Consider the following 19,752-nt stretch of genomic DNA (forward strand, 5'->3'; position numbering starts at 1 on the left):
GGGAAAGAGGTTTGAATGGACCGCAGAGTGCGAGCAAGCTTTTCAAGATTTCAAAAAATTTCTAGGACAACCACCCATTCTTACTCGACCACGAGAAGGAGAAGCACTCATATTATACCTCGTAGTGGAAAGTCGGGCAATAGCCTCAGCACTAGTCAGAAAAGACGAAAGTGGGCAACAACCCATCTACTTCATCAGCAAATCTCTACAAGGGGCCGAACTGAACTATCAAAAGATAGAAAAGTTCGCCTACGCTCTCATACTAACTTCTCGATGACTTTGCCCATATTTTCAAGCTCATACCATCAAGGTTCGGACTAATCAACTTATGAAAGGCATTCTATAGAAGACAGACTTAGCTGGAAGAATTCTACAGTGGGCAGTCGAGCTATCTGAGTTCGATCTTCAATATGAAGCTCGGACGGCTATCAAATCTTAGTATTTAGCCGATTTCATTGCTGAGTACACTGACACCCCGGGAACTCCTATAAAATAGAATCTCTATATAGACGGCTCTTCAAACAAAACTGGGAGTGGTGCGAGCGTGATAATAGAAAGCGATCAGGGAACCCAAATCGAACTCTCCCTAAAGTTCGAGTTTCCTGCTTCAAACAATCAGGCCGAATACGAGGCATTATTAGCCGGTTTGAGGCTGGCCAAGGAGGTTGGAGTTCAAAAGCTTATCATCTTCAGTGATTCACAAGTAGTCACCTCACAAATAGTGAGGAGGTACCAAGCTAAGGACCCTACCATGAAAAAGTACTTGGACAAAATCAGGGAATAACTCGAATATCTCGGGGAATATGAGGTCCGCCATATACCTCGGGAACAGAACGCTCGAGCTTATGCACTCTCAAAATTAGCCAGCACCAAACCAGGGGGAAATAATAGAAGTCTCATCCAAGAAATACTACAAAGTCCATCAATCTCGGAAGAAGAAAAGGTCCTAGCCATATCAGGTCAGGATCAAGGATGGATGACCCCCATAATCAATTACCTCAAATCAAAGACACTCCCTACAGATAAAAAGGAGGCGAAGAGGTTGAGACGAGAGGCACAATACTACACCATCATAAACAACACCTTATACAAAAGGGAAATTTTGACATCCCTATTAAAATACATGCCGACCTCCAACACAAAGGAGGTCTTGGAAGAAATACACAGTGGCATATGTGGCAACCATCTGGGAGCGCGATCTCTCTCCAAAAAAGTACTCCGTGCCGGATTCTTTTGGCCGACTTTGCAAAAAGAAGCAACCGAGTTCATTAAGACATGCCCACCATGTCAAAAACATGCTAACTTTCACATCGCCCCACCAGAGGAGCTCATCAGCGTAACATCACCTTGGCCATTCGCAAAGTGGAGACTCGACCTCCTTAGACCCTTTCTCCAAGGATCAGGACAAGTCAAGTTCCTTATTGTAGAGGTGGATTACTTCACAAAATAGATTGAGGCAGAGCCCCTAGCTAATGTCACTGCTCAAAGAAGTCGGAAATTCTTATACAGGAACACTGTTACAAGGTTTGGGGTTCCTTACTCCATCACCACAGACAATGGAACTAAATTTACAGACACAGGCTTCAGGAAGTTGGTAGCAGACTTGAAAATAAAGTACCAATTTACATCCGTAGAACACCCACAAGCTAATGGACAAGCAGAAGCAGCTAATAAAGTCATATTGGCTGAGTTAAAACGGAGATTACAGGACGCAAAGGGAGCCTGGGCTAAAGAGCTCCCACAAGTCCTATGGGCATATCGGATAACTCCACACTCTACCACAAAGGAATCACATTTCCGATTGGCTTATAGAATGGAGGCAATGATCCTGGTAGAAATCGAAGAAGGATCCCCCAGAATGATCTATGGTGCACGAAATTGTGATGTCCAGGCTCGAACAAATCCTGGTAATGGCTCCAGAGCTTGGTGCTCTGATCTTAATTCATAATTGTCACAACTTCGATACAACTAACCAGCAAGTGCACTGGGTCGTCCAAGTAATACCTTACGTGAGTAAGGGTCGAATCCCACGGAGATTGTTGGTATGAAGCAANATATGGAGGAGATGGAGGGAGATGTGTATTCGGCCATATGGGTGGGATTGAGTGGGAAAGAGATGTTGAATTTTGAAGGAAAGTGGGTGTTTGGATGTGAGTGGTAAAGAGCTAGAACTTAAAGTTTGAATCTTTCTTAACAAGCAAGTAACAAACTTCAAATTTTTGAATCAAAACTTTAATTGATTATGTTTTTTTTTGAAACATAGGAAGCTCAACACGTTAAAGTGGAGCAAAACACACAAACATAAAACGAAACATAAAACAGACAATAAAAACATGACCCCTGCAGACCGAGAAACTATCTCCTGGCACCTCCAATATGCTATTCATCACCTAAAGAATCACCTCCAGTCCACTCGTTGTAGCTTGCCACTGTCTTTGTGTGAATGAAGTCAATACTGGCGATGTTATTATTGAATATTCTAGCATTACGTTCCAACCAGATGTTCCAGATCACTGCAAAGAACGCCGTCATCCATACTCTCTGCCCTTGTCTTCTGTTGTGCATGCCAATCCAACTTCCGAATAGAGCTTTCATGTTCCCAGGAATAACCCAGTCTTTCCCAAAGAAACGCAACCAAGAGCACCACACTTGCCATGTTACCTCACACCTGATAAATAAATGCTCAACAGTTTCTACCCCTTTGTGGCACAGGACACATATATTATCACTATGAATATCAACTCCTAATCGAATCAATCTCTCCTTGGTATTAATTCTACCAACTAGCACAAACCAACCAAAAAGCTCAATCCTTGGGGGTACCAGACCTTTCCATAAAGCATTTGTGAAGCTATAGCTTGTGATCTCCTCCGACAACGTCTCCGTTTGGATTACCTGCATGAAGGATTTCGTGGAAAAGACCCCTGCATTATCAAATTTCCACACTACACTATCCTCTCTCTCAGATGACAGCTTTACTGGCCTTAGCTGCTCATGCAATTGATGGACAAGTTCAAGCTCCCATTGGAACAGCTCCCTCCTCCACTGAAAATTCCAAATCCAATCTAATCCATCCCAAAAGCCGCAGTCCCCAATTACAGATCCTTGTTGGCTTGAAATAGAGAAGAGTCGTGGAAAATTCCTTTTCAGAGGGCCCCCCTGAATCCAATTATCTTCCCAAAACCGGGTTTGCCTACCATTGCCTACTTCCATCGCCAGACCACTCACCAGTTTATCTCGCACCCTTTGCTCTTTGATATTTAGCTTGCATATATCCTTCCAAGGCCCCCTTTGACCGGTAGAGACTGAGTTGCTAGCATGGCATTAGGGGACAACTTATTGCAAGAGCAGACAATCTTTTTCCACAACGGACATTCCTCCTTTGAAAACCTCCACCACCACTTAAATAATAGTGCTGTGTTTTTAAGCATTGCATCTCCCACCCCCAATCCCCCAACCTTTTTCGGAGCCTGGACCAACTCCCACTTGACCAACGGAATGCCATAGTTGCCGTCCTCTTTACACCACATAAAGTTCCTTTGCAAAGCAATCAACTTATCCGCAACCGCCCTTGGCATCTTATACAAGCTTAGGTAGTATATGGGCAGGCTATTAAGTACCAATTTTATGAGTACAAGCTTACCTGCTTTATTCAAAACCTTCGCTTTCCATAAGCTGAGCTTCTGTTCCACCTTATCTATGATTGGTTTCCACGTCTTGATCAACCGTGGATTAGCTCCTAAGGAAACCCCAAGGTATCGAACGGGCAACTCCTTCTTTTGGCACCCCAGCAGGCCACACGCATGATCAATCCATCCTTGCTCACAGTTCACCGGTATCAGATTTGACTTATCAAAATTAATACTTAGCTCAGACATCAGCTCAAAACATCGTAGCAGCCTCTTATAGTTGACAATTGTTTCCGTCTCTGGCGGGCAAAATAAGATTGTGTCATCAGCAAACTGTAGGTGTGACAGTTCCACATGATCTCTCCCTACCATTAACGGCGCAATGCGCCCGTTCCTGACAGCTTCCCCCAGCATCCTATGCAAAACATCAACCACGAGTACAAATAGAAGTGGAGATAGGGGGTCTCCTTGTCTTAGTCCTCTTTCCATCTTGAATTGTTTTGACGGTGTCCCATTCACCAGAACTGACATCGTAGCCGTACTAACACACTCCTTCACCCAAGCCCTCCACCTTTGGCCAAATCCCATCTTCTGTAACACAACCTCAACAAAACTCCATCGTACCCTATCATAAGCTTTTTGGAAATCGAGCTTAATGATAGGCGCTGTCTTTTTCCTCGCCTTCAGCCAATGGACTGTCTCACAGGCTATGAGTGCCCCATCATGAATTTCCTACCCTTTACAAACGCAGTCTGAGTCTCACCTACCAGCCCCGGCATCACAGACCTCATCCGTCTCACCAACACCTTCGATATCACTTTATACAAACAGCCCACCATACTAATCGGTCGAAAGTCCTTTACCTCTTTTGCCCCTTCAAACTTTGGTGCTAGTGTCACCCAAGTTACATTCGCATCCGTAGGTAGCTGAACACTTTGGAAAAAGTCTAATACAGCTGCAGTGAAGTCCGGACCAATGTCTTCCCAACATTTCTTGATGAAGTTCATATTATACCCGTCACTTCCTGGGGCCTTGGACGATCCGCAGTCCCACACCGCCTCCTTAATTTCCTCCTCTGACGGCATGCCCTCCAACGCTACAGCCTCCTCTCCACTAATCTGTTTCACCAATCCATCCCTAATACCAATTCTCGGAGCAGCTTCCTGTCGATACAACTCCTTATAGAACCCCCTAATGGCCCCTTTAATCCTTGTCTGGTTCCGCACAAGGCGTCCATTTATCATCAGAGCCTCTATCCTATTAGACCTTCGTCTGGCCGAGGCAATGGTATGAAAATACCTGGTGTTCTTGTCCATGTTTGCCGCATGCTGGGATCGAGACATTTGTTTCCAATGTATTTCCTTCCTGACGTACCATTTTTCACAGAAGCTCACCAGTGCCTTCCTTCTCGCCTCCGTTGTACCATCATAAATCCCATTACTCACTAAATTGTCCAGTCTTGTGATCTCCTCCTCAAACCTCCCCAAACTCTTCTCCATTTCCTTAAAGGTATTCTTGTGCCATTGTCGCAGGGGGCCTGTTAGTGCCTTCAGTTTCCCCATGAGCTGAGCATCTCCCAAATTTCTCCATTCATTTTTTACCAAACGCAGAAACCCCTCGTGCGTAAACCAGGCATCCAAGCTTCTGAACGGTCTAGGGCCTCCTTTTAATCTTGTACCTTCCACAATCAACGGACAGTGATCAGACAACCCTCGCGGACCCCCTTTCAGCCGAATGTCTGGGTATTTCTCAGCCCACTCAACACTCACTAGCACCCAATCAATCCGACTGCAGGACCGACCCCGAAACCATGTGTACTTTCTATCAGTAAGAGGTAAATCCATCAGCTGCATATCATGCATCCACTGCTTAAACTCATCTGCTGACGCCGGCAAACTATTCAGCCCTTGTCTCTCCTCCACTTCCAAAATTTCATTAAAGTCCCCTAAAAAGCAAAAAGGAACCTGGCATAAACCCACAATATAGCTCAATTCTTCCCACACCCCTCGCTTCTCCTCCCTCCCGTGTGCTCCATACACTAAACAAACAGCACAAAGGAAGTTAGTCTTTGTTACCACCCCTTCCACGCATAACCACCGTTCTCCTTTCTGACAATGCTGTACTTTAAATTCTACCTCATCCCACATCAGCAAGAGCCCCCCAGCCGACCCTATCGACTCCACAAACTCCCACCCAACAGACCTATTACCCCACAGCCTTGCAACATCATACTTAGTAACCACTACTCTTTTAGTTTCAATCAATCCTAACAAGTTCAGATTAAATTTTTGCTTCAAATCTTTCACCATACCCAACTTTCCGTCCCCTCTCAACCCCCTAATATTCCAACAACTCATAATCATTTAACCATGGTTTGACTCACCTTAGGTTTATTCTTTGGCCTACTCCTCCTCGCCTTTTCTTTTTGCTTCGCCAACTTTCTCTTTGCCTCTAATTTCTCATTCTGTTCTTGTAAAATTGCCATTATATCATCTTCCTCATCGTACAAGATAGCTCCAGATTCCACTGCAAGCGCCCATGTTGCTTCATTTTCCTTCACCTGTTCTTCCTGTGTATTCCTGTCATAATTATCCCTTGAATCTCGTTCTATCTCCATTTCAGACCCTGGTGCTTCCCCACTGGTTTCCATGCCTAAATCTTCTTCGGGCCTGCCATCCACTACTGTGCACTGTGCTACCTGCTTGTTTTTCTCTCCGTTTACGCCATTCAGGTTCGCTGGGGCAGACCCACAAGGACTCCTCGCCATCGGCCCCTGGTTGCACCGTTCACCATGATCGGACAACCCTCCCCTCTGCCTCCCGTCAAGCTCCCCACCAGGAACCCCCTTCGCGCTCAGCGCTACTTCCACCCGACCTGGCGCCGCGTTCGGATTCCCCGCCTCCATGGGTATCCAATCGGTGGTCCTTCCTCCACCCGTGGCGTCGACAATCGCCGCATGGCACCCAGGCATGCCACCCTCGCCGCCTCGGATCGCAAATGTCATCCCCATCCGCGGGTCACCCGAGTCTCCTCTGCCCACACTAGATGGATCTCCGTTTCGCTCCTCAAGCCCAGCACCTGGCCCACTCCCCAAATTCCTTCCGCCCTCTCCTTCTAATACCCTGGCATTAAACTTTTCTTTTGGGCCACTACCATCAAAGCCCATGTTAAACCCCCCTGCCCCACCAGATGGTCCCCTTTCTAACACCCTTCCGCCAACTCCTTGCATTCCTTTTCGAGCACCATTTCCATTTGGGCCACTATAGTCGAAGCCCACAACTTCTCTTCTCATATCATGGTGAGACATAGGTTGGCCCACATAAGATAATCCAATCTGTCCGCAGTTGTCCCTCCAAGCATATCCTCTGCAGCCCCCTCCTTCCCCAGTACACCAAACCTCTGTAACGGTTCTCTCAGACTCCCCCTCATTATTCCCCACCAAACCCTTAGAAACCGCTTCTCCTTCTTCCTTGGTACTACTAAGTGAATCTAGTACATTCAAACCATTTTTGAAATTTAAATACTTAACGTTCACATCATTCAAAAGCACCTCTTGAATTACCGTTCTGTCCTTAGCCTCTTCAACTACCGTTACCCCACCTTCAACCAGGGCCGCCACTGGATCCCACGGCACCGCCACCCTTGTCCGGACAAATTCCTGGTCGTCAGCATTACCATTTCCATCACATGTTTGGGGGCTCACCTCCACATTGTCCGACCCAGAAGCCTCCACTGCCACCTCCTTCACAAAAACGCCGAACACAGAATTTCTAACAGAGAGTTGAACCCACTCTCGGATTGTATCAAACACCCCAGTCTCCACTTGGACCCTTCCCTTTCTGAAAGAAGCCCCTTCCTCGGTCGGCACTTCACATTGAAACACCTCACCCCACTGTCCACCAATAGATTTAACAGTCTCCGGCGCCCACACATGTAGAGGGATGCCATAACATTCTAGCCATACTGTGCGGGTGTCATATCGGTCCCCCTCTCCCCAGCGCCATACCCTATGGAACAGACGCAAAAGTATATCCAGTTTAATGGTGAAGGCCTCGTCCGCCTGTTGTACGGTAGCAAAGGTTAGCAGAACTTTCGATGTCCCAATCTCCCGTACTTGCACAATGTGTGGCACATTTTTCTTCAATGTTTCCTTCAGTGATTTTATGTCCAAAGGTTTTAAAGTTTTTCCCACCAAACTTCTCCCCAACCATTCCATATTTGCTTCAACAATGGCCACCTCTAGCCTCTTCGAGTCAACCCTGCCCTGAATGTTTTCCTTTCGTTCCTGCACCAGGCCATTCACGGCCACTGGGTCAATAGTCACCTCTTTCCTAATATGAGCTTCTACTGACTCTTCCCCCTGTTTGCAGCTTCGTTCGACAGCCACCGGTCGATCCCTCCTCCCGAATTGCCTTCGGAACTTAGCTTCTCCAACAGTAATCACTTTTCCTCTTATCCTCCACTGGTTCATTTCTGCTATTGCCTTCAGGGCACCCCCTTTTGTCGTGTATCGGACAAAAGCAAACAGATAAATCTTTCCACTCTTCCATTTCCTGCAGAGATATATGTCATTAACCCTTCCCGTCCAACAGAACAAGTGGTACAATTCCCTCCTTGAGATATCCTCCGGTAGATTATCCACGAACACGGAAAAAGAGTCATGCTCCAATTGTTGATATGCTGCCCGATTCCAAATCCTGAAGTCCTTCCTACTTCCATTCCCCGCAGTGTTTCCCCCCCTCTCGGTCCCTCGGTCACTCATCCTTTCTGATGCGTATATTTCTTAATTGATTATGTTATTTTCGAAAATTATGATATAAAATAAGAAAAAGGTTTTTGAAAATTATTTTTTTGGAATTTTCGAAAATAATCATGAATTTTGAAAAAGATTTTGAATTTTGAAAAAGATTTTGAAAAAGATAAGATTTTCAAATTGAAAATTTAATTTGACTCATAAGAAACAACTTGATTTTAAAAATTTTTGAAAAAGTCAACTCAAATTTTCGAATTTGATGAGAGAAAAAGGGGAAGATATTTTTTTGATTTTTTTTGAATTTTTATGAAAACGTGAAAATTATGCAATGCATGAGATTTTTAGATCAAAACATGTGATGCATGCAAGAATGCTATGAATGTCAAGATGAACACCAAGAACACTTTGAATGTCAAGATGAACATCATAGACACAATTTTGAAAAATTTTTAATGCAAAAAAAACATGCAAGACACCAAACTTAGAACTCTTTAATGCTTACGCACTAAGAATTCAAGAATGCATATGATAAACATGAAAAGACACAAAATAAAAAATCATCAAGATCAAACAAGAAGACTTACTAAGAACAACTTGAAGATCATGAAGAACACTATGGATGCATGATATTTTCGAAAAAAATGCAAGATGCTTATGCAAGTGACACCAAACTTATGATATGACTCAAGACTCAAATAAGAAACACAAAATGTTTTTGATTTTTATGATTTTCTAATTTTTTTTTTTTGGATTTTTATTTTATATTTTTCGAAAATTTATTTAGAAAAAGGAAAAATAAGGATTCCAAAATTTTTAATATGAATTCCAGGAATCTTGCCATGTTAGTCTTAAAGCTCCAATCAAAGGGTCTGGCATGGCTTAACAGCCAGCCAAGCTTTAGCATATAATTATATGGGCTGGAGTGATTAGTTGAATACCAATCCCAAAATAGTTTGGGTATGGCTTTACAGCCAGATATGAATCAACATATTTCATGAAACACTAGAATTCATTCTTAAAAATTTTGAAGCCATAGAATAATTTATTTTTGAAAACATTTTTTTTTTTGAAAACTTTTTTTTTTCGAAAACTCTGCTCAAGTCCCTCAATTTCAGCCAGAAAATACCTGAAATCACAGAAAAACACACAAACTCATAGTAAAGTCCAGAAATATGAATTTAACACAAAATCTATTAAAAACATCCCTAAAAGTAACTAGATCCTACTAAAAACATACTAAAAACAATGTCAAAAAGCGTATAAATTATCCGCTCATCAATCTACTACAATGAAGAGGCCAACTCCTAAAATCAAAGAGAAGAGCCCGACCTACTTCCAGAAATCTGAGAAAGAGCTCGGATTAGGGAAGAGGCGTTAAAACGTCGAATGGCCTCAAGATACAATCGAAGAGTTGTCCGGCAAAGTTTCACCCAAATGATCTCATTTTAATCCGAAATGACATCGGAACAGGTCGACCCGGAGAAGGAAAGCTCGCAGCTAATTGGAAAGGACCCTACCGAGTTACCGATGTACTGGGAAAAGGCTACTACAAGGTGTCCGAACTCGAGGGGCGAGAGCTACCAAGGTCGTGGCATGCCTGCAACCTAAGAAGGTATTATAGTTGGGAGGTAATAAAGATCTTAGGTCAAGGTGTACTCTTTTTCCTGAAAAGATTTTTTAACGAGGCACCAAGCCAAGATCTGTAAAGTTGCCTGACTTAGAGGGGTAAACACTCACATGTATATATTCTTGCCTATATGCCTATTTTCTATTTGAATAAAATTTTCCAGATTCTCTACAAAGTTTCTCTACCAAGACGCATTAATCCAAACGTAAAAAATTCATCACCCGGTTACAAAGCTACAGGTCGGCAAGGTGAAAACCAAATTCACCGCCCGATCACGATGAAAATCGAATTCATCGTCCGATTTTGATAAAGGTCGACAAGGTGAAAACCGAATTTACCGCTCGACCTCGACAAATTTGGCCAAGTAAGAACCAAACTCACCGCCCGATTTCTACAAAATCGGCAAGATGAAAGAGTGATAAAAACGGATTAATGCAAGAAGTTATAAAAAGTAAATCCATAAAAAGTGGCCTGACAAGGTCTTACTAAAAATGGATTACTAAAAATAACTTAGGACGAACCGATATAAAGAAGTCGGACCAATCAACCAAAGCGACAAAAGTTATAAAAAGTAATCCATAGAAAGAGGCCTGACGAGGTCTGAGTAAAAATGGATTACTAGAAATAACTTAGAAAGGACCGACTAAGAAGAAGTCGGACCAGACCAATCAAAGCGACAAAGTTATAAAAAGTAATCCATAGAAAAAGGCCTGGCCAGCCCTTACTAAAAATGGATTACTAAAAATAACTTAAGAAGAATCGACAAGCGAAGTCGACCAACGAAAGCTACAGATTGGACCGACAAGCGAAGTCGACCAACGAAAGCTACAGATTGGACCGACAAGAAAAGTCGGACTAACGAAAGCCAGCTCAGATCGACACGGGAAGTCGGACCAATGAAAGGCGTGCGCTAGAAGGGACACAGCTCAGCCCAAAAAGCCACGACCTCACAACAAAGCTACCAAACTTGTTTTAAAAAGTGTTCTATGAGAATACTAAAAAAGTCATCAGACAAGTCATCACATCGACAAGAAAGAGGTCGGACAGCCGAATCTTGACACCTTACAGAAGATCTATAGAAATCCTAAAAAGACAGTCAGCACGTCAAAGAAAACAAGGCTATTTTAAAAGCATTAAAAGCTCAAAAGGCCACTTGAAGGTCGACCTCAAGAGTTCAAAGATATCTTTTTTTTTTTTCCAAAATAAAGTTGCTAAGAAAAATAACCAAAATGTCAGAAAAACAAAGCACACCATGCAAAGTTACAAAAAATAAAGGAGTTCAAAAGCCCACAAACTGGGCTAAATAAATACATAACAAGTCATAAGGGATTCAAGGTCTCCTTAGCGGCGACACCCTGGGTCGTTGAGGGAGGAATGATATTTACAGGAATCACATCTACCATCCCATCCTCTCAAGTTAAGATTTGGACGTTAGGGTCAGACTCGGGGTGGCTGACTTCAGCAGCAGTAGTTGAAGAAGTCGTGGCAGTAGAAGCTTTGATCGGCGGCTCTGGGGGAGGACCTTCCTCTTCATCTTCATCCGGTGCAGGAACAATCTTACCATTTTCAACAATATTATCCAAACTAAAAAGACTCAAGTCGAGCTCGGTAGCAAGAACTCGGACCTGAGCTTTTAGGTTCTCATATGCGTCAGTCACACTGCCCACAAGGTGGCTCTGAAGCTCAGCATAATCAGAATGGGCCGACTCAAGTCTCTCCCTGACCTCCAGCAGCTCGCCATAAGTGCGGGTATAACTCTCCTTCGACTTCTTGGCCATCTCCTCGGCCGAATTCGCAGCCGCCTCAGCTCTGGTAGCCCGAGACTTTTCCTTCTCAACATCCAGCTCCAGCTTGATCACTTTAGCGTCCAGTTCATCCTTTAAAGCCTTAATCCTGTCGAACTCAGACTTGGCTTCCAGCATAAAAGCCTTCGTCGGATGGACGGGAGAGTCTTGGATTGAGCGAAACAAAGCTACACCCATGTGCGCCATCCGAACACTACTACTGGTGATGAAATCCAGGTGGTGCAGGATGGACACGTCGTCCATAGGAAGTCGGCCATAAGGGGCAATCTGGTTGTCAACAAACCCCACAGCATCAAAGTCAGGGGAATCCAGGTCATAGGGCTCCACAGTCTTCTGCTTCTTGGGAGGAGGACCGGTAGCAGAAGGAGAAGCAGCACCAGAGGTCGACTGGGGAAGATCAGAAGAAGCCAGGCGAACCTGGGGAGTTGGTATGACTTTTCTCGACCCAGAAGTATTCGAGGTCGACCTCTTCCGAGTAGCCCTTGAAGATTCCTCCCCATAACCTTTAGCCAAGATGTTCTGGGCCGCAGTCGCCTTCCTCACCCTCTTAAAAGCCTTCATGGAATCAGTGGTCTTCACCATCTCTGAAAAAATAAAGCAGCAAAACCAAAGTTGTAAATAAGAAAGAGGTGGAATGACAAAATAAACAGATAAAATAAAGGAAAAAGACAAGACTAAAAAAGAAATCGGCAGCTACCCAAATCAGCTCAAAGAAGGGAGGGATCCCCCAAGAATCTCTTCGTGTCAAGATGGGGAGGCTCCCCCCAATTTTCCTCTAGTACATGTACAAAATCCTACTCGACTTCATCCAACATTTTCCAAGAATACCTAGACACCACCATATTCTTTTGCCAGCATAAAGGGAAGGCTGGTTCATTATTTTGGTCCAAGAAGAAAGGCCGAGCTCCTTCAACAGCTCGGACCTTGAAATAGAAGTTCATAAAATCCCTAAAAGACTCGTTGTACATAGAAAAAACTTTCTTTCCCTGGGCAGCTCGAAAAGAAATCCAGGAAGCCTTCTTCTTAGCTGCCCCAGACTTCGTCAAAACAAAAAGGTAAAGAAAGAGAGTTTGAGAAGGTCGGACATCCAATTCTTGGCACAACAGTTGGAAGATTTTTATGAAGCCCCACGAGTTCGGGTGAAGTTGAGAAGGAGCTACGTTGTAGGACCACAACAGGTCGGTCTCAAAGGAAGTAAAAGGAATGGTAATGTTCATTTGGTTAAAAAAGTAATCATACGCATAAAAGAAGGGACGGTCCCCTCGAGTCAAAGAGGGAAAACAAACTCTCTCCTCAGGGTCAGGCGCTACCAACTCGTAGTTTTTCTCCTGCTCTCTACTACTATAAATCCTATGATGCCTCCTAAGCCGCACACAATACTTAGAATCGACCACAGAAACACACATCAAAACAAGGGAGTCCAGCCAGTCAGACATGCCATCCGGGACCTTGGAAGACATCTCAACAATATTTTTGCAAGAAGACATGGGTCAATTAGTCCTACAGTGAGAAAAAAGGAAAAAAAGGGTTACTAATCAAACTGCTCGGACAAAATAGGAGACATCTCAGACAAGTATGGAGATAACTCGGACAAATAGCATGCGAATGTTAAAAGACTCAGAAACAGCAATAAAAGGAAACCCCAGGACACACACCAAGGTCCAGAGGCATCTTTTGGAGGCAATAACAAAGCAAGGATCCAGAAAAAAAAAGAGAAAAATCTCGGCATTAAGTCCTAAAAACACAAAGAAGATCAAAAGCCTTCTCTGACAAATGACGATCAATACAAAGCAGCAAACCATCAACATCAAGCATGCAGAAATCATAAAAAAGATGCAACCTTTTTTCAAATTCACAGTCCATTACTCCAAGATACAAACAGAAGAAGATCTACGCATAAAGAAATCAAGTAAAAGGGGCAGAAACAAGCAACAAATCAAAGAAACCCTCAAGGCGCGCATTACAGGCACAACGACATAGACAAGATTCAAACTTTCCAAATCCAAACAAAGATCAAAACTTTTTCATTCCCAAAACACAAGCAATAAAAAGAACGGCGTGAAAAGTAAAAGAGAGAGAGAAGACGAAAAACCAACCTGCAGTGGAGAGGAGATGATAAACCCTCAGAGATTGAAGCAACGACTGAAACGACACCAACAATCGCCTTTGCAGGTGAGGAAGAAGAAGACACGAAGGCCCAGAAACAAAAGGGTAAGGAGAAAGGAGAAGTCGCAGTAAGCAAAGAGAAGAGGAACTGAGGAAAAAGGCTTTCAAATTCAAATGAAGATACAAAGAGGGAAATAAAAGGAAAACGGCGAAGAGTTAATGAGTATTTAAACCTTCGCACGTTTCCAAGGAAATGCAAAACGCGCGTTGCAATTAAAAAGGAGTGAGACAAAATGCTTTGCATTCAAAAACTCATTAGGAACTCCTACAAAACGGGATCGACAGAACAAAAATGCTTGAGCTCGACTTCCCTAAAAGGGGTCAAAGTCTAGCAAAAACACGACCTCAAAAGAAAGATCGAGCTCAAGCAAGGGCACTGTTCATGCCCTAGGTCGAGCTGTATGACCCGGGCTGATTGAAGACAAGTCAACCGACCTCTTTAGGTCAGGAATACCCGACCTCCTCTCAAGGAGTTTGGCCAAATCGCTATAAAGGCCCAAGAAAGGCCCAAACGAAGGAACATAGCCCAATCTAAAGGCAGCCAAAGCCTAGAAAGATAAGGGCAGTTCCCCTTAAAGATAAGATGACTTCACTCAAAGATAAGATAAGATAACTAACTTATCTTATCAAGAAGGTCACTCCACACTACTATAAATACACTGGAGCACCCATGTATAACTCATACTCTGATTCTACTAAAAACCTGCTAAAAGCCCATGCTAACTTAAGCATCAGAGTCTCTCGTAGGTACCACCATCCTCTGGTGACGAAGGATTAGCAGCATCTCCAGTTCCACCAGTTCCATTAGGTTGGACACAACAGCTTCGGCCACCACAGCAAATCTCATCCGAGATCAACCTTCAGTTTCAGGTAACCCTCGAAACAGTTGGGAAGCACTTCGATGATTTGATTCCTACTAATATTTCAGTGACTGACTATGGTGGAGTATCAACACCTGCAAAAGGCTTGATAGCTCTTCAAGTTCAAGTAGGATCATCATCTCGAACTACTATTTTTGTTGTAGTCCCATCAAAGGATAGTTATAATGCCTTGCTAGGTCAGGATTGGATTCATGGTGTTGGGGCTGTACCTTCGACTGTGCACCAAAGTATCCTTCTTTGGACTGATGAAGGAAAAATTGAAGTGATAAAAGTAGATTCAAGTCTTTATGTAGAGCAAATGCATGTTGACTTTAAGGTTTATAATGACAAATTAAAGCCACTTCATGTTGATAGGATGCTCAATTATTATAATTATGAAGGCTATTTTTTAACTTCAGAAGGGCTTAATGTGAAGCTGCAATACCCAAAGCTTGATTACACACCTATTGGTTGGGAGTAAAGGTCGATCACTCAGTTCGATTGTATCTTGTCATGGCTGATAAACAAGATATATTGAACTATTTATGTTCTTTAAAATTTTATTTAGATAGTTCAAGTGTCTCTCATGTTAGGAAGGATTCTTCTGATGAAGTTGAATCATATAGTAATTTAAATTAAGTATTTTCAATTTCTAGTATAGCTTCGATTCCTAAAATCGAATCTAGTTGTGTCTTAGATGCTACATGTATTTCCATTCCCAGGGTTAGGAATATGGACCAGTCTGCCATTGATATATCTAAAGATTTCAATTCTGTAAATGATTTGATTGCTGACATAGTCAATAATAAAGTTTTCCTTTCTTCATATGATCCAGTCGATCTTTTTTTCAATTGTATTTATGATTTGGAGCCTTTAGGTTTTGAAAAACTTCAGTTAATGATGATATGAAAAGGTTTCGAGTCTCAAGAGCCACTTGAAGAAATTAATTTAGGGATTGATGGTGATTTTACACCTGCATATATTTGTAAAATTATTGATGAACAATTTCGAGCGAGACTGGTTGATTTACTAGTCGAATACAAAGATTGTTTTGCTTGGGACTACGATGAAATGCTTGGTCTAGATTTTTAGTTAGTGGAACATAGATTGACATTGAAATTCTCAACTTGTGAAATAGGCACCCCGATGTTTTGCTCCTGAAATCAATCTTAAAATTAAAGAAAAAATCGAAAGGCTAATCAAAGCAAAGTTTATTCAAACAGCCTGTTGTGTTGAATGGGCATTGAACATTGTGCCAGTAGTGAAAAAGAATGGAACACTCCGTGTTTGCATTTATTTTTGTGATTTGAACAATGCTAGTTAATTGATTCTGTGGCAGATATATTAATTGATTTTGTAGCTGATAATAAGATTTTGAGTTTCATGGATGGATATTCTAGTTATAACCAAATTTTTATGGCTGAGGATGATGTATCGAAAATAGCCTTTCGATGTCCTGGTGATTTGGGAACTTATGAATGGGTAATAATTCCTTTTAGGTTAAAGAATGCTAGGGTAACATATCAACATGCCATGAGTACGATCTTCCACGAGTATATCAGGAAGTTCATGGAAATCTATATCGACGATGTAATCGTAAAATCAAATTCAATAGATTAACATCTCAATCATTTAAGCCAAGCATTTCAAACCATGTGAAAGAAAGGTTTAAAATGAATCCTTTGAAATGTGCGTTTGTAGTTTCAGCAAAAAATTTCCTGGAGTTTGTAGTACAAGAGAAAGGAATTGCTATCGATCAAAATAAGGCAAAAGTAATTTTAGATTTACCACTCCCTTCGTCGAAAAAAGAGGTTCAATCGTTTTTAAGGAAAGTGAATTTTTTGAGACGATTCATTTCTAATCTATCTAGTCGAACTCGTATCTTATCATCTTTAGTGAAACTTAAAGATAATTCCCAATATTTGTGGACGAAAGAACATCAATAGGCATTTGATTCAATTAGGGATTATTTATCGAAAGCACCTGTAATGGCAATAGTCCACCCTGTCGAACCTTTAAAATTGTATGTTGCAGCTTCAACAAATACTATATTGGTTGTATGCTGGCTCAAAACAATAAGGAGGAGCATGAAAGGGCGATTTATTACCTAAGTTGAGTGTTGTTTGATATCGAACAGGATATTCTGCTATTGAAAAACTGTGCCTTTTTCTTTATTATGCTTGTACAAAATTAAAGTATTATATGGTTGCAAAAACTATTCAAGTTATTGCAAAAACTGATCTGGTTAAGTATATGTTGTCTTACCCAATATTAAGAAGTCAATTGGAAAAATGGATGCTTACTTTAACTGAGTTTCATTTGTAATACGTCCCGACTAAGGCCATTAAAGGTAAGGTCATTGCAGATTTTTTGGTTAATCGGCCAAACAATCCTAATTACCAGGGAGCAAATATTATTGATATTGAGTCTGAACTTTGGAAGCTATATTTTGATGGGTCGAAACACAAGGACGGAGCTGGTGTCGGCATTTTAATTATATCTCAAAAGGGAATCCCATCGAAATTTTTGTTTGAATTAAAGTATCCTTGTTCGAATAATGTAGTTGAGTATGAAGTTTTGGTATTAGGTGTAGAAATTTTGGTTAACAAGGGGAACTGAATGTTTAGATATTGGGAGATTCTCAGTTAATCTTAAAGCAATTGTCAAAATAATTCAAATGTAAGAATGAAAAATTATAAAAATACTTATTGACAGTATGGAAATTACTGGTATCTTTTTGAAAAGTATCTTTGGTTCACATTCCAAGGATTCAAAATGAAGTTGCTATTGAGTTGGTCTAAATTGCGTTGAAGTATAAATTTTTACCTGAGACCTTAGGAAAATTGATAGAGGTGCAACAAATCCTTACTCCTATCAAAGAAAGAGAAATCTTAGTCATTGATGAGTGGGATGATGATGATTAGAGAAACCAATTGCAAAATATCTAAAAGATCCTAACATGCAAGTTGATCGAATGGTTAAATTAAAAGTAATTAATTTTGTGGTAATAGGTGATGAGTTGTATAAAAAAGACATCGAAGGAAGTCTCATGAGGTGTTTGAGTTAGTCTGAAAAACTAATTGCTCTTGGTGAAGTCCATGAGGGTATATGTGGTGCTCACTAAGCTGGTGAAAGAATAAAGTGGGTACTTCGACGTGATCGAGTGTATTGGCCGTCTGTGGTCAAAGATTACATTGATTATGCAAAAGCATGTCAAGAGTGTCAGAAACATGAAGTAATACAATAGATTCTTGCTTTCTGACTTACCCTCGATTATAAAACCTTGGCCATTTAGACGTTGGGTTTTGAATTTGATCGGAATGATTCATCGTCCTTCATCTAAAAATCATAAGTTTATCTTAGTAGCAATTCATTATTTTACAAAATGGGTTAAAGTTATTCCCTTAATTGAGGTTGGCCAAAGCGAGATTATTGATTTCACTGAAGAACATATAATATATCAATTTGGAATTCCTCAAACTCTAAGTACTGATCAAGGCACGATGTTCACAGGCCAACGTATTAAAGGTTTTGCAGCATCAAGAAGTATAACTATGGTAACTTCAACCCCGTATTATGCGCAAGCAAATGACCAGGTCGAGGTTGCAAATAAAATTTTAATTAATTTGATTAGGAAGAAAATTGGTCAAAAACCTTACACTTGGTATGAAAATTTGAGTGAAGTGTTGAAGGCTTATCGAAATTCGCCAAGAGGCGCAACAAACACATCCCCTTATAAATTAGTTTACGATCATGATGCAGTTTTACCTTTGAAAATCAATCTTAGTACTATAAGGGTGATGCGACAAGAGGAATTATCAGTTGAATTTTATTGGATGATGAGTTGAATAATTTTGATAACGAGCGCATATTAGCACTTGATAATCTTATTCATCAAAAGGAAAATATAGCTCGTATATATAATCGATGAGTAAAAGAAAAAGTTTTTGATATTGGTGAATTAGTTTTTAAAGTTATTTTGCTAATTGATAAAAAATAGAGAGTTTATGGAAAATGGTCTCCTAGTTACGAAGGACTTTTTCAAGTGACCAATTTGTATTCAGGAAATGCATATCGAATCAAGCATATTGATACTGGAGTCAAAATTTACTCAATAAATGGAAAGTTAAAATAAATTCAAAGTATCATCAATTCAAAAGGAATCTTAGTTACAAAATAAACTTGGCATTCCAAGCCTTCAGCCTTCATGGAGTTGTAAAAGTTGGTCCAGCTGCTCCTTTATCTTTACATGATCTTGCGCGAGTAATTGAAGCTCTTGAGGTTGCTTGCTTTCTGCAGTTTGATGTTGGAGAGTTTGATTGTCCAGATCATCTTTTTCCTTTGATAAAGAAAAGACTTCTTTGTCGAGCAATTGTTTTATACTTTGGAGTTTGTTGAGAGGTTTTTGGAGAAGAGCTTCGTTTTGTCTGATTTTAGAAAGTTCTTTTTCAAGCTCATTTTTCTTACTAATTAGTTGATTCAATTCGGAAAAAGCCTCGATCAAATGAGCTTCCTAATCTAATACTTTCTTTTTTCTATCAGCTAAGGAAACCTTAACCTTAACACATCAATCTTTAACCTCTTTCATCCCTTTTCGATGGAGCTCAAGCTCATTTTGACATGAGAAAGGTTTTTTTTGGTGTGATTGATAAAAGATACAAGTGGTTTGATATGATCAGAAGGATCTTGAAGGGAAATATTAGAGCTCAAGATCTAGTTAACTGTAGCATCAAGACCATCGTATGAGAACCATGCTTTAACAGGATTGACAAGCAGAAGTTTTAGTTTTTGAAGGAGATCGAGAACACCAGGATCAATGAGATATTTTGTTACATTTGGATCATGTGTGCCTTCAGAAAGGTTAGGAACTTGTGAATTCTGATCTAGATGAACTGATTTGTTCTCAGAACTT

The sequence above is a fragment of the Arachis ipaensis genome, chromosome B10, assembly GCF_000816755.2.
Source record: "Arachis ipaensis cultivar K30076 chromosome B10, Araip1.1, whole genome shotgun sequence".
Classification (NCBI taxonomy): Eukaryota; Viridiplantae; Streptophyta; class Magnoliopsida; order Fabales; family Fabaceae; genus Arachis; species Arachis ipaensis.